Here is a 3250-nt window from a genome sequence, read left to right on the forward strand (position 1 = left end):
ATTAATTGTACATATGAATGAAATTCAGTAGGATACCTTCATACAGGTTTACATCATGCACTGATCATACCCAACTACTATTTTCCCATCCTGCTTCTGTACACACCCACATGCACACACACACACACAGTAATCCCTAGTAATTATGATCCTTTCAGGTTGACTATTCTAGTTTCCAAAAATGAGAAAGAACATTCAGTACTTGTCCTTGTGTCTGGTTTATGTCACTGAATATAATGTCCTCCAATTCTATCTATTTTGCTTCAGATTACTAAATACCATATTTTGGATGTTTGGATTAAATAAAATGTGCTCTTTAAATTATTTTTATCTGTTTCTATTTTTTTACTAGGCTATTAGAAAGTGGCGTCTGTGGTTCACATTACATTTCTACTGGGCAGTACAGCTCTTGACCACAGCAGGTTTTGCGGCCCACCCTGCGGTCACTGAATGTAAGTAACTGCTGCTGGCACCACCACCCATGAGGTCTCCAGAAACGGAAAGCTGCTAAAATAGCCAATACCAACAGGGGAAAGTCTTTGTCCTATTCTGTCTTCTTTACATCTTGTTTTAGTCAGCTTTTATGTTACTGTGATCCAAAAACCTGACAAGAGCAAATTATAGGAAGAAAAGTTTCATTTTTATTACCAGCTTCAGAAGTTCAGTCTGTGGTTGGCAAACTCCACAGCTTTGGGCCTAAGGTGAAGCAAATATCATGGTGGAAGGGCAAACAAAAACAGCTCAAAATATGACAACCAGGAAGCAAAGAAAGCAAGCTCCACTCACCAGGGACAAAATAGAAACCCCATAGTTTACAGCCTCAGTGACCTACTTCCTCCAGTCACACCCCACAAGCCTACAATTACTGCCCATATCTGTGGATCAACCCATTGTCTGCTACATGAACTTTTGGTGGAAGGGCACCTCATAGCTAAACCATAACACATCTCCACTTCCTCCAAATTTTTAATCTGGGACAGATCTTTCTGCTTAGCCAAACTTGGGTCACATGCCCATGCTCTGGTTTTAAAAGAGGCCAACAAAGTTTTTGCAGAGTCTTCAGAAGAAAGTAAAGTCTTACCTCCCACTCAGACACACAAAGTAGGATTCCCTATATCGACAGAGGTTTTGACATGGAGTGCTCAAAGTCACTTTAAAAAATTCCATCGCTTCTTGGCCTTTTGGCTAAGATCAAGTGTAAAAAATTCCACTCTTTGACCTAATATTTCCCTGATAAGGAATATAACCTTAAGAAATTAAAATACAGGAGAGATGGAGAGAGGATGATTATTTGGCATAGAGGCACAACTGGAGAAGAGGAACAGGTTTTAATATTCTATAGCACTGGAGGATGACTATGGTTGACAATTTACTGAATGTTTCCAAATAGCTCATAAAAAAGATTTTGAATGCCAACTTGAAGAAATGCTAACCTGGCTGTGGCAATAGGTATGCCAATTACCTGATCTTATCATTGTACAAATTGTATGCATGCATTAAAATGTAGCCCTGAACTCCATAAGTGTGTACAATTACTATATGTTAAGACAAAAATATATTTTAAAAGAAAAAAAAAGAGAAATAAGAATATAAGCAAAGATTTTTCTCTTAGATACTCCTCCCAGGAACAGACATAGGACTAAACAGTTCATTTGTGAAACTGTTACTAGTGTCAACAAGTTCCATTTCCCCAGATGTGAAGATTGAATATCCGATAAACACCAAGGCAATAGTACAAAGCAAGTTTTATTTAAAGATAGAAACAGACTTTTCCCTGGAAGAAGAAGAGGACCTAAAGCTGGTATCTGTGAGACAGGGATATATATATTTGTTGTTGTTGTTGTTGTCATTCTCCTGTCCTCTTCTCCCATTATTTTGCTTCTTTCCTTTCCCCATTGTGTGTGACCAGTGGCCAGAGGATGAGCCTAAAGGTGAGGAGTAAATGGGAAGGGGAAGGGCTACTCAGGAGGTGCTTCTTTAACAGCCTTTGGGGAGGAACAGTTTCTGGTTGGCAGGTAACCTTGGTAAGGAGTGGGGAGGGGTAAAGGGCTCTGGAGATATTAGCATTTCAATACCCCAGAGGCAGTCTCTATCTTCCCTGACCCAAGTCAGCTTTCATCTTCCAAATCCCACTGGATCACTAATCTACACTAAATGCCTTTCCTTTGTTCTTGTTTCAAAATGACCCTAGAGGCATCTGTAAGAAGTTCAGAAGGAAGAGTAGGAAGATCAATTCAACAGTTCATTAATGAGGGCCACTGTGGCTCAATCCTTTGGGGACCTTTAGGACCCAGTTTAGAACATATGCTAATGTTGTGCCACCTGAGGGTGAGGATGGTAAGGTGAAGGTTGTCCCTGGGAATGTTCTAAATTTGATTATGGTAATAGTTGCCCAACTCTGTAAATATACTCAAAGCCATTGAATTGTACTCTTCAAATAACTGAATTGTGTGCTTTGTGATTTATATTTCAATAAAGTTGTTTCTTAAGAAGTTCTAAGGTTTACTGCGCACTCGGTGACCTTTGCAGATCAGCTTCGCTGTCTAGTGCAGCCTGAGCTATTGGTTCTGACGAGATGTTTCAAACCATTATTAAAAACTACTGGGTCCCCTTGAAGCCCTACTATACCCAGGTTTACCAAGAGATTTGGGTAGAAATGGGATTGATGAGCTTCATTGCTTATAAAATCAGGAGTGCTGATAAAAGAAGTAAAGCTTGGAAAGGTTCAAGTCCCACACCTGCTCATGGTCATCATTAGCCAGCTAGCTTGAGTAAAGAATCGTTGGTCTGCCTGTAAATCTAAGCAGGCTTTGTGAACACAGAACATCGCCATAACCTTATATAAGTACCACTTACTATGTGGCATGAATAAATGATCTGTGAGATGCACCAAATAAGGAGGAGGAGGAGGAGGAGGAGTTATTCTAAGGTTTAAATCCTAGGGTCATTGAACACTTGGGGACTTATGACATCTCTCCAACATCCGTCATGAAATTTTGATAGGAGGTTGGGGAAGGACACTTGGAATTTAGAAGAGGTCTGGGATTAAGAAGTGAATTTGTGATTTCTTAACATGTACATAATACTTCAAAACCACTGTACTAGTAGAAATTGAATAAGAGAGATTTGAGACATAGTCTGGGGAATGCCAGTGCCTATAGGATAGTTGTATATAATGGGACCAGCAAAGCAGCCAAAGAGGAGGGGCTAATAAAATACAAACAGACCCAAGAGTTTAGTGTCCTAGGGT

General features: G+C 39.8%; 1 pseudogene; it reads left to right on the plus strand.

Moving 5' to 3' along the window:
- The first annotated feature begins 2553 nt into the window (after positions 1-2553).
- On the plus strand, positions 2554-2777 carry LOC114087545 (ATP synthase subunit ATP5MJ, mitochondrial pseudogene; annotated as a pseudogene).
- The last annotated feature ends 473 nt before the right edge of the window (positions 2778-3250 follow it).

The sequence above is a fragment of the Marmota flaviventris genome, chromosome 8 (genome assembly GCF_047511675.1).
Source record: "Marmota flaviventris isolate mMarFla1 chromosome 8, mMarFla1.hap1, whole genome shotgun sequence".
In the NCBI taxonomy this organism is placed as follows: Eukaryota; Metazoa; Chordata; class Mammalia; order Rodentia; family Sciuridae; genus Marmota; species Marmota flaviventris.